Below are 15,769 nucleotides of genomic sequence, written 5' to 3'. Positions count from 1 at the left end.
GTTCCGACTCGTCAATTTACTATATTCAATCGACACACGATGATCTGCCAAGTGTAATCGCCCTGTTTTATACTATTTTTTTGCATATTTGAATCAAAATGTATAATATACTTCCATACCAACTTAACTTTTAAGTAATAAAATTTTTCTACATTAACTTATCAAGTTAAAATACAAAGTAATTTGCCTATTCACAGACTTTTTTTGTATCCACTAGTGCCTAATATGTATAATATATATATATATATATATATACTCGTATATATCGTCAGCTGGTTGTATTTACGAGGATAAACTCACCTTATGTGAGAATAATGTTATGACATTTTTTTTTAAACAATAACCGATTATTTGCAATTATTATATAATATATATACACCTTTTGGAGCAACGCACATTTATAATATATATTGGTTAAGTTTGTGTGTGTGTTTATTTGAATGCGGCAATCGACTCGACAGTCAGTTACAAATCGTCACTGTTTTATTTTTTTATTTTTTTTTCCTTTAACTAACACCCCTACTCACTACCTCTGTTTATGTAATTTTCCCATAGTCATGTCTTCCTCGCTCCGAGTTTTGGGTAGTAGGGAAATAGCGGGTGCGATGTCTGTTGCTGCCGGTGCCATCACCATTAAAACTCGCGATCCGTCGCTGCCTCCGGTACATTACAACGGTCGGTATGTTCGATATTATATTTTATTATCCGTAGTGTACTTTTTCACTCGGTCAAACCTAACCAGTGTGACTATATATCATCAAACTCTAACATTAAATTATTAAACAATTTGATTGAGTTGTTATAAGACCAAGCCTAACACAAAGTATTTCAGCTTTAATGACATTGAATTTCCTAAACCTTTTTCCATTAAAGACATTTGCTTTATTTGTAAAATATAATTTTCTTGGATATTATATCACCTCAATTACTGAGTCTTGATTTGAATCACCCATTTTTTTCCTAATAATTTAGGCTTTTAATTAATATGAAAATTAAAATATTTTAAAAATTTGAAAATAATAAATAGGGTAATCCGAGTGTATAGTTTGGAGATAGAAATTTAATTTAATATTTTACTTTAATTACTCTATCCAATTGAAAAGTTTTAGTAAAAATGCAAGGTTATTTAGTTGAAAGTTGAAACAAAAATATTGAAATTCTTTAATGTTGGACACATAGTATTATATTGGCCTCAAGCATTTATGTGAATGTTACCACTTAAGAAGTTAATAGTATAGTTATGGACTCGAGAGTCGAGACACAAGGTAGCTAAAATTAAAATATCGAATTATAAGGGAGAGCAATCATTAACTACAAACTGTAATATTGTAATATCTTCTTTCGTGGTGAATGATTTTTAATGGTTATCAAATCAAAACTCAACATGTATTACGTTATTTTGATTTTTTTTTCTAAGCTAAAATGAAAGACGTAAACGTAAAAATGTTCAGTGAATTAAAAACTTCTACAAATAGAACCTATATTGATTATTTTTATTATATTTTTTAAGCAAAACTTTTTTGTTCCAAATAAAATACGATAAGTATCCTGCAGGTTATCAAATTTAGTTAAATGAAATAAAATATGTCGTGATTTTAAAAGCTTAAAATCCAAATATATATGATGGTATCTATTATTATACGACGACGACTTTTATGAACATCAAAATACATTAGAAAAAGTTCTTTAACCACGCCGTACATAAAAATTAAACGTCACGGTCGGCGCATGCCTTTTTAGCGTATCACAGATATACAGTATAACCGCGAAGTAGGTATTCATCACTCGCAACGACAATGTACACAATAATATCTCAAAAGACAAGTCTTTCATAGAGGTTATGGTAGAAGAAACAGAAGTTATATGACGACGGTTGTCTGAATATTTTAGACGTTTTTTCCGTAATGAGAAGACCTATGGAAAAGTTTTCTCGACCCGATTGCAGATGCTGTAAAAACGTTTGTTGTACCCGTCGACCCGCCTCGAAACCGTGACGAAACGCCAAAATTGCTTCGCGCGCGACGTCCGTTCCTTGTTTGTATATACATGTACATTATATAATATATAATATCAGTCGGCCGTTGACGAGTAGTGGCGGTAAAACATTGACGCGATATTATAAGTACATATATATTATATATATATATATGTATGTAACACAAACAAGTTTTCATTTGTAATTAAATATTATTTTGCGATACGCGTCCACCCTTCCTTGTATTTCCCACCAAGATCTCTAAGAGTTTCACAAGCAGACTGCTTTGGCTGAGATGAACGTTTCAACAGTAGTGGCCACGATTTATATTTATTATTATTATTTTCTGTTTATTATGATTTAATTTCTTTAGCTAAGCATTGTGAAGATTGAAGGCTACGCACTATCATCCATAATTTATAAATGGCTGTTTAGGTATAAAATAGACACTCGTCGTTGGACACTCATTATAAACAAATCCACACATTTTTTTTTTTCATTAAAAGAAACCAGTAGGTAAAGTTAGTAATTAGAATTCAATATATAAAAATATATTCTACTCTAAGTTCTATACCATGACCATAGTAAGTTATATTATTTTGGTATCAATTAATTGGACTAATAGGGTTTGTACTTAAGCAAATTTAACATAAATCACTAATTTATTTGAGTTAATTTTACTTATATGAATTGTAATAATTATAAAAAAAAAAAATTAAAAACTAATTAGAAGTTCAAAATAAACTATAAAATAACATATTTGTTCGGAGAATATTATTGTATCTAATTGAGTCGTATAAAATAATAAAAATGTACCACTTAATATAAATACGTAGGAACCTACACATTAAAATAATACAGGATTTTAATATATGTTACAATTTATGTCGTGTATAATAAATTACATAAATCGAGTAAATATTGTCAACTAGTATATTTTGATATTACATACTACACATACTATACAGGTCGGAACTGCTCAATGTGTGACTTTTTTCGACTCTACGAGTCAAAATCTCAAATAGAATACAAGTACTATTCAAAATAAATCACGTCTTCGTCTCATTTCCTGTTCCTCTCGCTATCCTAGGGCCAAGATGAACAAAAATAGAATGTTGCGTTTTTTATTATTATATATAATAATATAGCCGAACGCCTTATTGTATGTAATGCAACAGTATCTATTTGTATGTCTGTCGTCAATACGCGAAATGCATTTATAAGAGTCGTAGCAGTGTTATTATGATTTATGACGTAGGATAGTCGTATAGCATAATATGGACGATGATTGTAACGCATTGTACATCGAGGCCAATTTAATATTTTCCGAGGAAGTGTTGGATTGTCGTCGGTGATTTTTTTTTATTTTACGGCACAGCTACTTTAATATTTCCTGCAAATTGCTGCAATTCCACACGTCAACAGTTTAAATGGAGCGCCACGTTATCGATGGTCGAAAACTAAATGTATAAAACACAGGGATAATCGATTAAAAATGCCTCGTTATATAACTGCATTTTTTTTTAATTACGTTTTTTTTTCAATAATATACTATAGGTATAACAATAAATGTAAAATTTAACATCACAGTACCATGTCGATACGACATTTAATTAATTTAATAAAATTTCATTTAGAAAAACCGAACATGTAGGTAGGTATATTATATTATTTGCCAAAATGGAATATTATAAAACGCAGTTTTGTTTTAACTCTCATAGTTTATTGTAAAAATCTTACATTACATCAACGAAATATCATTTGATATTATTCATAAATTTATATTTTAATAATAATATAAATATTAAATTTAAATACATTATATATGTATGGATTGGAGCTGGTTTTATAAATTATGCTGCTGTTTTAAAATTAATTGCTCTAATTTTCTCTTTGGCTCACATAAAATAATGAACAATTTTTACAATTATAAAATATATAATTGTTGAAAATTAAAGAAAAAGTTTTAAAACGTATTATAAAATAAAGAAAATAATATAATTTGATAAGACTTAAAATTTGACTGTTCTATCATACTAAATACTACATAGTAGGTAATTAGCTAATTTTTTTCATTTTTACACTTATATCATACATAAATCAAGGACTATATTGTAACTTATTTTTTATTAAATTGTTTCATGGGTTATAATATACTGCAGTTATTATTGAAACGTGTACCTACGGTGAAATTACAAATTGCAACCCTTTTCGCAAACGACCCTCAAAAATCTCTTGTCTCTTCACCCGCCGTAGCGTGTGATAAAAATAATGTCCATTTACCGTTTTGTTTTATATTGTGTACAGATGCCATTACATCGAGTTGTATACGATTGCGACAACGACTGCGACGACAATTCGAATTGTGTAATCCCGAATATTTACTGTATTATTATATTATTATTATTCAGCTGCTGCCTACTCAGTTAAATCAGTCGCTCTTCTATTGTTTATAATATGTACATACAAATTACATAGGTAGGTATGCGCATACATACTACTATTAATTCGCGTCCGACACGGGAATTTAATAAATTTAGCTATGCGTTTGGTTGGATTTTTATTTATTTTTTTTAAACAGAAACTCCGCGAGAAAATATATTTAATATTACATCATAATAAATACCGTGTGACGTCTATACACATACATACGCTCACAGTAACATAGATGACTAAAATATACACATTATAATATTATTATTATCATTACATACGCCGTGTACTACAAAAACAAGGCTCTACGCGCGATAAAAAAAATTTTCATTTTTATTTGTGTTGGTGTAATTTGGTGTCATTCACAGATTTTTATAATTTAATAGACTTAAATAAATAGTATATTTTTACAACTACTTTGGTCAATGAAGGAAGTTCCGTGAACTATGTCAGTAAATAATACAAAGCAATAAAGTCATTATTATTGTAAATTATAATATTAAGTTTCGTAATAATGATAGGTGAATACTGAACGTATACATTAAATGTAAATACTCGTACTACATACCTTTTTATAATAATAACTAATAACTGACTTTTAATATCATAATATACTGTACATTAAGTTTTATATTTTTTTAACTATTATAAAATTTATTTTAACTTTGAAAAACTCATAAATGTGTTAAAAATCATTCTTAATTTCATATGCAAGAATTACATGTACCTACTTTGCTAATATAATATTGTACGATACGTTCCGAATTCTATTGTTGTACGCTGCGTTGTAAACTACCTACTTAGAGAAGAATTCCTCAATACCACCATACATATTCCACACAGGGAGTAAGATTATATATATAGTTCACGTCATCGCATCATCAGCCAGAATACTCGTCTTCTTACAACTTCCCCGCCGTCATCGCTCCCCCTGCTCAGCTAAGTAGACGGGATTAGATGGAAACAACAAGAACCAAGACTACGACGATAAACGAATGAATAATAAATGCGCTTCTCGATTCCACACAGGGTCTCCATCATCGACTAGAGAATCGAGGGATTTATAATATATATGTATGTATGTGTGTGTGTGTGTGTGTGTGTGTGTGTGTGTGTGTGTGTGTGTGTGTGTGTGTGTGTGTGTTGTGTTAAATGCTCCACTAGGGAAAATCGGAAGATGGAAGAGGTATATCGGTGAACAGTAAAGGAGAAAGAGATGATAGTGGTGGATGGGGGTTGCAGGTACACAACTCTTTGGAGTAGAGCTGGGTATTTTAACTTCAATATCACGCGTTCGTTTAGGGGTAAGACAGAAAACGATCCGACAACGACGATGAAGACCTTGTTTGCCATCGACGACGTCTTTAATCGGCTTATATATATATATATATGAGTATATATGCTTGTCGTTGGGGGAGAAAGGGAGAAAGAGGAGAAATTTGATATACCTTGGACCCGAATTGGTCCGCGCTAATAATTTCAGATGTCGTTTTTATTCCCTTCTCTAACTGCGCAACAGCATCTATTATAGTATTGGGTAATACTCGAGTAGGTATATAATAATTTTAAAATTCTGTGTCATTGGTAATGTAATTGTAAAGTTCACATAAGGAATGTCCATAATAATATATAAACCGTTACCATCAAAATTATAAACATAATAATTATTTTAAGCACAAGTTTTCAGTTTACTTCGGACAACCGATTTTCCATTATGTAAACTCAAAATTTTATAACTAACAGTCACGCACGCGCTTAACACAAATCGAATGTTTCAAACGAGCATAATTTCCAGTTTTAAAATACAACTTTTAAACATGTAAATATATATATATATATTTACTTAAAACCTCATATAGTATATCGTATATTTTATATTGGTTTCAATGTAAGACCACAATATAAACCTAATTTTCATTAAATTTTTGTGATTTAAACTTAAAATGACTTCTGATTTCTGTTATTGATTATTACATAAACGTTCAAAGATTAATTATTGACCTCTTTCGAAAAGAAAAGGTTAAAAACCGAATTCTTTAAAAATAAATATTTTATAATATTATTGTAAAATAAGGCGATACTCTCAGAATTTATACAATTGTTCATCTTCATTTTCAAACAAATCATAAAAATGTATTCAATATTAGATACATAGGTATTAGGAAATAAGTCAAGTATTAAAATAATACGGTGTATTTTATAGATTATATCAGTACACAATCATTTAGGTAAATAGTAAAGAACTGTTAAACTAACTATTATTTTGATAATTTACAAGTCATCTATAGTTTATACAGAACTTTTTAAAATTATTTATTACACTTTAATATTTATATTTATTATATAAACATATGAAAATGAAGTCATGTGATATAAATTCTGATATTACATTCAATATAATACTCCAAATTTCCAGAAATGTAAAATCTAAACTATCCATTACGGCTTAACTGATGATTAAAATTTAGTGAAATGCTGGTACTGAGCAAATAGGAAAATGATTATTTTTTTTGGTGTATTATGTGATATTTCGATTCATTAAAATGTGTTTTTTATTGAATAAATTACCTATATTAAGTATTAAATTATATATCACATTGTATAAAAAAAAATCATATTTCATAATGTCGTATTCACATCAAACTAATTGTATAAATATGTTTATAATCAATACAAGCTATATTATGCAAGAATCATCTATTATAATTAGAGAGAGAATCTATGTTCAAATTATGAATAACTCTACAAAACTCTTAAGTAATATTTTTTTTATACCTTTAAATTTTTTTACAAATATTGTGTACCTACTTAAAAACTTTATAATATTAGTCTTATAATTTATTCTTTTAGCATTTTAAAATATACATGTTTTTCTTAGCGTCGGAATTTTATCAATTCTATCAAAATTTGAATGATTTAATTCTTGTTATTGTTTTTATGATACTATATGACCAGCCACTTTTGTCTAAATATTTAATTGAAGACAATTTGTCTCTTGACAATTGTTCCCCTTATCAAAAAAAATATTAATATTTAATTTCAACTATGGCCCTCGAATGTAAATTTTGACAGCGTTCCATTTGATTTTGATCTAGTTTTTTTTTATTTAAGGTTAAGACATATAACCCTGTTTCTTTTATAAAACGCATAAACTATATTATTATGCTTACTAAAATTAATTAATTTTTGTATAGTATTTTAGATCATAAAATACGTATGCACTATATCAATTCTAATGTGAGTGTATCTTAAAATAAGTAATTACTTAAAAAATATGATTATATTTAAGTGTTGTTATACCACGGTAAATACTCGACTTTAAATGTTGAAACATAGGAACATTAATTGATATAGAATATAGTAAAACCTGTCAGTAAGTTTATTAGATATAATTTATTAGAATTAATATAACACAAATCAATGTATAATGATTAGGATGAATCAAAAAAGTATTACAATAAAAAATTAGATTACTTTAAAATATCTAACGAATATGAATCAATTAAAAGTTTGTCTTAATAAAGTTATGTGTTTATTGTGCGTGGGATGAAGTGCAAAATAAATTTCACATACCTACTATGATCGGGAAAGCGCTTTAGAAGAAAAAAATTTATATTAAAAAATCTAATGAACCTTTTTTTGTAATATCTACAATATCTGATAAAATATAAGTTTTTGGAAATTTCTTTAGACATATTATTTTTTATTAATTACTAATTAATGCAACATTTTTAATAACGCAATTATTATAATATTTGGTATATTAATAAAACAATTTATTATACATTTTTCATTAATAATGACGAAGAAAATCAATAATATAGTAGTTAACAATGGCTGATCATAATTTATTATATTATTAATTATTATATATTTATACCATTCAGAAATTTGGAGTGATTATTGAACTAAAAGCTCTATCTGCATTCAAATTTGTCTTGTTATATACTTTATAGGTACAAATAATAATGTAGTTATTAAAATATATCAAACCAATAAAAAAAAAATGACATAATCTCAAACAATTTTTGGAAAAAAATATAAGAATAACAATAGTCCAAAGAAATTATGGTTCATTGCTATATCCAGTGCTAATAATTATTTTTTAATTTTATAAACAATATATTATAACTTTAATGTTATCAGCTTTTATTCAAATAGGTAGGTACCTAATTTATAAGTATATGAAAGTATTTCAGTGTTATTGCGAGTAATTTTCACGTTTAAAGTTTTCCCTTGTTTTACTCTAATTTAAGTATGTTTGGAATTTTGTTTTTTTTTTATTATTAATACAGTATAGCCTATCTTTATAATATTGACACTATTATAACTACATTTTATCTAAATATATCTATCTACGATTGATTTTATCATTGACTACCGTGTACAAAACCACGTTTTATTAGAACAAATAATATAATCTTTAATTTAATAATTTTATTTAATAATCTTTTAAACGAAAATTTCAAAGTATATTATTTTAATAATATGACAATATTTTAATAATACAGGTGAATATGACGAGAGACACGAGTATTATACGATCGGCAACGGTCGGAGTTATGTACTAACACGCAAGTATTTAATATGCTCGCCACAAAATAACTTTCACGGCGTGCAGACGAATATCCATAGATATATAAATAAAAAAATAAAAATAGCAAATTTTTAACAAGATGACGCAGTTTTCTCGTCTCCAAAGTGCAAGTCAAAAACAGAACTCGAGTCGACGTAAAATTTCAAAAAAAAAAAAAAACAATTATTTTCCGCCTCTTAAAAAGCGCCTCTTGCCACAAAAATGAACATTTAATTAATCGCCGTGTTTCCGGTCAATCGGCAGGACAATTAGGTACGTCGTTTCGAATTCGCGTGCGTAAAATGTTTTATTTATAAACACAGCGTATGTTATTATCATCATTACCTCTATCGCGACGCATCACCCGATCAGCGTTTAAAGACAATAATAGTCGAATTACCTATGTCATGCGTGTGCGGCGTTGACTTAGCAAACGATTTTCAGTGGACATTATTACTATACCATATACGTTTAATACGATCGTCGCGAAAAATTATTTTTATTAGGTATTATTATTATTATTATTATTACTGTTGTTGTACCTGCACAGATATATTATTATTCGGTTGCGTGAGTGTGTGTGTGAGCGACGGAATTGACGGCCGAGGATCACTGTGGCGAGACGACTGCTCCTGGGTCCCCGAGAGTGATGGTGTTGCCGGATGCCGTTTCCGCCACCGACTGTCGTCGCCGCGTCGTGACGGTCATGTGCGGTGGCGGTGGTGACCGTGTCGCCGACGTGCTCGCTCGGGCCGGCCGGCGAATCGCCGAAAACGCTAGCGCGCGCCAAAAGACGGTTGCGACCGCCTCCCGTCGTCGACGACGCCCACCGCGGGCGTCGGAGTTTTCCGCGAACACACGCCGCACACACACATGGACACCCATCGCCACCCTCCCGAAACTCACTCCAGCCGCCTATACCGCACGCACCCAACGTGGCGTGACCCCCCCCCCATCCACTGTCACCCACAGACCGCCGAACAGTCCATCGTCGACATCGCTCGGTCGTCCGAAGACGATTATACGATTTAGATATTATCATTATATTACATATCATATTATATGAACGCGGTATATTGACGTATTAAGATTGATATAGGAAATAGGGCACCAGGTCGTTGTCGAGTTCCAAAAGAATAATAAAAGTAAATGCTGTACGTAATAAGTTCCCGTGTTCCCGACGATTAGCTCAAATGCAAATTTCTGGAGTGGAGACATAAGTAGACAATTTAAATAATGACTAGGAAAACAATATACCTAGATAATAATCGCAATAATCGTTTTACGTGTCACAGTCACTCGAATTATCTAAAAAAAATATTTTATTCTCGATCTTACAAAATTTGAAAAACAACGCGTATTCCTTTATACAGTAAAAATACGGGTTATTACTAATTGGTTAAAATTTAAGAGTAGGTATGATTTGAATAATTTAGTTTATATGAAATATGTACCAATTCAGTTGATGTGGAAACGTCATTTTGTATGTTTAAAAATGTATTAACACCCTGCAATAGGATGAGTTTCAGCAAAACAATTTAAATTATATTTAAAATATATAGCCGTAAATTTGTTTTTAATAATAAAATATGATTGTGTGTAATTTAAATTTCGTTTTTTTAGAATTAAATTTAATAAATGCTGTTTTTATCTACTTAAAAGGCTTCTTTTAAGATTTATTTTGCTACAAAATCCGAGTCCTTTTATAGGTTTGATTTAAACGAAACAGCTTGTATAAAGTATGCACCGATCAATTCAGGATTTAAAGCGTTTATTTTCGATGCATTAAAATATTTTGTCTGACAATAGAGTCAGTTTCACAACTAAAAATCTAACTAAATAAATAATTGTAATTTTTTTTTTTTTTAATTTAAATTAATTTTCGATAATTTTTATTTAATTTTATACCTAGTTTAAGTTAGTTTTTGACTATTATTTTTTTGCTTTTTTAAAAAATAGATATGCTTTTTTTATTATTTAGTACAATAAAATCTGAGTCCTACTGATTAGTGATTTAGTTAATTTTGGAGAATTTTGGAACTGGAATTTTTAAGTTTTAAAATACATAACACTAATAAAAAAATTTACTAAGAAATGTTATACTGATAAGATTTTAAACTACAATAAAATCTTTCTAATCCGTCACTTTTGTAACTGTGGTTTATCAGAAAATACAGAAAAATGCTGATTTACAGTATGTAAAATATTAAATTAAAAATGTATTGCACACACATATTATACTAAAAAATTGAATATAAGCCTATATTAAGTAAAAATCATTTTTTAAAAAAAGTCAACTATACAATTATATTTTATAATTTCATATAACTTATTAAAATATATGAATTAATGAATTTTTAAAGTAATATACTAAATATCGATAGTACTTCAGTCGGGTCAACAAGAGTGAAGGACCGGTCGAGGGTGGACGATAGGGATTCAACTGTAATTCACTATACATACCGTAGCACTCGACATAATTTCATACACAATTTCTTACTTATAATTAAAAAAAAAAAATAATAACTACAATTAAATCAACAAATTACTACTCATTATAATTAATATTTTTTCATTTATATTTAATTTGTATTAGACATAAAAGTACACGGAGTGGTGTAACGACCATACGGTGAACTATTCACCAGCTTAGTTTGCCCTTAAAATACCAAAAAAAAAAGAAAGAGTACTAAAATAATTAGTAATAATAATGATATAAATATTATAATAAGAGAATGTCGGTGGCTTTTGGTCGACACTCGTGCGACATAGGGCATATTATATTTTAGACATTTTTGCCACACATATATCCAATCTTACTTTTAAGGCTAAAACTCAATAGAATAAAAATAAAAACGAGTATTTTATGGAAAACACCCTAAAAAACCTTGGAAGATATTGGTGCTATGAAATTTATAGTGATTTATAATATCAATCTATTAACATTTTTAATGTTCTAAGTATATATACTAAATTCTTTATATTGCATCAATACACTACATCTATTTTATATTTTTGTAAAAAAATTTTTAAACGTTATTAGAACTTTTATTATTTTTAAGACTATTATTCTTACTGTAAATATTTTAATAACTCAGAAACTAATTATTGTTCAAATTAATTTTTATTCAAATATAGGTACCAGAATTTTCCAAAAATCATCTAAAAAATGTACAGTTAAATGTGTGCTTTATATTTGAAAAATAAAATAAGTTGTATCTCTACAGACAATTTTAATAGAAAACTAAAGGTATCAAAATTACTGTCCTTAAATATATTTAGAAGTTTTAAAAATCAGAATTTTAATAAATTTATAACTGAAAGAAAAAATGTGGTCATGATAAAAATTTATAAATTTAAATGAAGAAAAAATTATGGAGTAGTAGTAAAAGATTTTAAATTTAGTTAAGTATACAATTATATCAAACATTAATGATCATGTTTAACACAACCTATAACACGAAATTCAAATTTCCTAAAAAAAGAAAAAATAAACCCATGTATTATACTGTGGTAGATAATAAAAACAAACATCAAGAGCTAAAATAGTTTGAACATCTCTGAAGAGTGGACATTAATAAAATAAATGTAAAATAAGACATTTAAAAAATTTAAAAAAACTCAATCATTAGATAGACACTGTAAAATCGTATGAGTTAATTTATTGTTATCCAATTTAGATATAGAAATTATAAACGAAAACACGAATTTTTGCATGACATACGACATCGATACGAGAGATTTTTTGACAATAGTTTTTAATGAACCGAAAATATCAAAAAAAAAAAAATACCAAGTAATTGGATTTCAATAAAGTGCTTTGAAAAACAATAGTTGAAAAATGAATACTTAAAACGCACTTCAAAACCTGTGCGCACTATAAAATTAGTAAAATTAACCTGTCTTCAACGAGTAGACATAAATTAATGTTTGATGATTAAATTATAAAATAGGTTTAAAAATGTCATATCTATTGAAAACGATTTTGTCTTGTACACATCTTTTCTTTTCAATCAACGTATAAAAAGTATAAACGTATAAAATCTAACATTTATCCAAATAAAATCGATTTAAAGCTAGATTTGAAAAAACAAATTCGACGAGTGTTTGGGTATGTAATTTTTAGGTATAATATGCATAAACCTACCTGCATTCATACATAATACATATAGATATAAAACACGCGCTTGCATACATTTACATTTTTCATAACACTCGGTACTTAATTCTAATTGTTTATCCTCTCTAAATTGTATACATATACACGAAAATAACAATTTTTAAGCCATTATTCAACCTAATAAATAATATTTTCAAATATCAATCTAATACGAACTATTATAAACTAATGATAACTACAATAACTAATAATTAATAATTAAATTATTACATACCCATTTTCATTTGTTGGTAAAGAAATAAGTCTTATATTTGTATTTTTACAATTTGATTTCTTACAATTTAAAACGTAACACCACATTATAAAAAGTTATACATAAGTATGAAATAAGTTATGAAATCTTTTTTCACGACTTAAGAGCAATACAGATATTATGTCTTCTATGGTACTAATTACTAGCATATCTTCTCTTTCTCTACTCTAAAGTCTTGATCATGAACATAATATACACGGTTTTAGATATATCTTAAACCATAGATTGATATAGAAGTCTATAGTAAAAAAAACAATGTTACCATGACTCTTCGATCAATGTCAAGGAGCTTAGAAACAACTTATTATACGAATTACGATTACAATAATGAACCTATATGCAAATAATTAAAAACGTAGATGGCTGCACTGCCGAGTAGTGCGCGTGCACTTTATGTTGAAATGAGACAACGTTATCAATCAAATTTTTGCGGGAGAGAGGTCCAATCACTACTATTTTTATGAGCAGCAGACTCTTATAGTATAAATGTATAGTATTTTAGCAATTCAAAACACTCGATAATGTGAAGTTTTTCGACTTATTTCGAACTATCGAGGGCGATTGTATATTTTTTCAGTATAATATAGTTGCGATTTTCAAACGCGGTGTGTTATATACCACGCTATAACCTGTGCGATAAACGACTTGGCTCGAAGCTATTAAACAGCCGGTTGCAGTGGAATCCCGAAGACACTGTTTTTCGCGAACATTATACATCGATAGGCGCGCGCGCACGTGTGTGTTTAATTAAAAACACTAGCACAGCATACTCTTTCTATTATACAGTGGTAAAGTATACAACAGACGAGCGTATATTTTTAACGGCGACCGTTTAACTGCGCCCGCCGTAGCCATTATTGTGACTTTATTACACCTGGGCACACCATCATCAACATCTTGTATAATAATATAAAAACAACAACCTCGTGTACTGTTTATATATAATATTATGTTATATACACCGTAATATACATATTTATACATCTCGGTTTACCCGCTACTATAAGTTTAAATACTCGTCTCCCTGCAGTCCTCCTCACAGTGGCACGCACACAACCACATTAATTATCGACAGTTCACTAGCAGTGTTCGCCGACGTGTACACCACTATAATATACTATTATACAGTACGATATGGCTACTAATTACTAATTAATTAATAATTTTCAGGTCTGTATTTATAAGAATTTACAATTCAAGAGCCAAAAACCAGTAAATTATAAAAAAAAATTTATTGGTGTAAAAAAAAAAAATATTAATTAAATTATTTTTATATGTTAAAAAACAAACTTTGTAGGACTATATTTTCAATTCGATTCAAATATTTTATAGCATTTAAAAAGTAATTTAAAGAGTAAGTAATAAGTATCATGTATTTATAACAATATATAAGTATTATATATATTTTCAATTGAAACCGATCTTTTTTCTAATGGTTGGGTAACCAAGTACCTAACTCTTTTAAAAAAATATCAATTATAATATATAGTATAAGGCATCATTATGCGGAATTTAAAAATGATGTGCATTTTCATACCCTCAAAGACCTCATAGACATACTATATTATACAGATTTTTATTGAAATTTATTAGCTGTTTTCTAACATAACTAATAACATTTTGAAAGGTTTAAACATATTTTAATTTCTATTCTTCTTAACTATAGTTATACTTTTTTGAAAATCTTAAATAGATACTAATATTAACTATCTTAAATTATTTTGGATTTTCTTTAGAATATCAAAGATTCCACTTTTATACTCTACGGTGACGACTGACGTAAAAATTTCAATTATATTATTATAATTTTTAAATTTAATTTACAGTATTTGTGTGAGTTAATTATACTTAATTTACACTTGAGTGCATTTTATATTAATGTAGGTATATGTATTATTATGTTTAGCAGTTATAATATTAAAAACTGTAAAAACTCGGTAACTGCTGCAAGAAGACTATACATAGAAGAAACTACCTATGAATACCGATTGCTGACACACAATAAGTATCTACTAAAAATATTGATATTAAACAAATAATTTATCTTATCTGTTTTAAAAAGGTATTTAACAAATCTGCTTTGAGTGTTATACCGTCGATAACGACCATATATTATAATATAATATATTTAAATTATATTATTGCTTAAACTTATTTATATAATATAATACTAATTCATATTTGACATTTAATTTATTACTATTTTAGATTATAATATTATAATTCATTACTACAAATATGTGTATGTGGAGTACTCGTTTTACTCTTGAAACCTTTTGTGCTCAATCCCTATACATTTTTTGGCCCCATTTACGTCTATATATGTCTTTATATATTTATGGTATAGTAGTA

General features: G+C 28.1%; 1 protein-coding gene across 2 annotated transcripts in view; it reads right to left on the bottom strand.

Moving 5' to 3' along the window:
- LOC114126763 (zeta-sarcoglycan) overlaps positions 1-13,537 on the bottom strand; it is a 124,497-nt gene extending 110,960 nt beyond the window's left edge. Inside the window, exon 1 of one of the 2 annotated variants that reach the window (XM_050205889.1) lies at positions 13,379-13,537. The gene's annotated coding sequence lies outside the window, so the exon portion shown is untranslated. Of the gene's footprint in view, positions 1-9,526; positions 9,694-13,378 lie in introns of those variants that run through there. The other variant, XM_027990769.2, reaches the window with a different exon arrangement.
- Positions 13,538-15,769: the final 2,232 nt, after the last annotated feature.

The sequence above is a fragment of the Aphis gossypii genome, chromosome X, assembly GCF_020184175.1.
Source record: "Aphis gossypii isolate Hap1 chromosome X, ASM2018417v2, whole genome shotgun sequence".
NCBI classification, from domain to species: domain Eukaryota; kingdom Metazoa; phylum Arthropoda; class Insecta; order Hemiptera; family Aphididae; genus Aphis; species Aphis gossypii.
This window is presented reverse-complemented; position numbering and strand designations above follow the sequence as displayed.